The sequence below is a fragment of the Penaeus monodon genome, chromosome 20 (assembly GCF_015228065.2).
Source record: "Penaeus monodon isolate SGIC_2016 chromosome 20, NSTDA_Pmon_1, whole genome shotgun sequence".
Lineage (NCBI taxonomy): Eukaryota > Metazoa > Arthropoda > Malacostraca > Decapoda > Penaeidae > Penaeus > Penaeus monodon.
This window is the reverse complement of record NC_051405.1, coordinates 45,595,859-45,596,269: the sequence shown is the minus strand read 5'-3', so window position 1 is coordinate 45,596,269 and position 411 is coordinate 45,595,859.

Sequence of the window (411 nt, the reverse complement as noted above, 5' to 3'; positions counted from 1 at the left end):
TCGAAAAAAAAAAGATTCGTATAGCCTGTGAATCATTGAAATTAAGATATTGCTTCACATAATAAAACTGAGAAATAACTTGGTAGATATTTTTTCTGAGAATGAATACACTTCAAGATTCAAAGAAAAATGAGAAACGTGAGGAAACTAGTGGCATTCAGGGTCTTACCTTTTCGCTGTGATTATTTTTGACGGAGTTAAACTCTTGCCTTATCTCTCGTGTGCAAAAGGAAGGAATAATCCAAAAATTATTTGATCTAAAGGGATCACAGATTTATCGCCTTGAGAACACAGTGAAATGAAGAAGAAACAGATTTGGTTAAAGCAATTTGTCACTGGTGGGGAGTGCGTGGGTATATTTATTTCTGAAGTGAAAGAAATCAAACTTATTTTATGAGGAAGGAAAAGGAT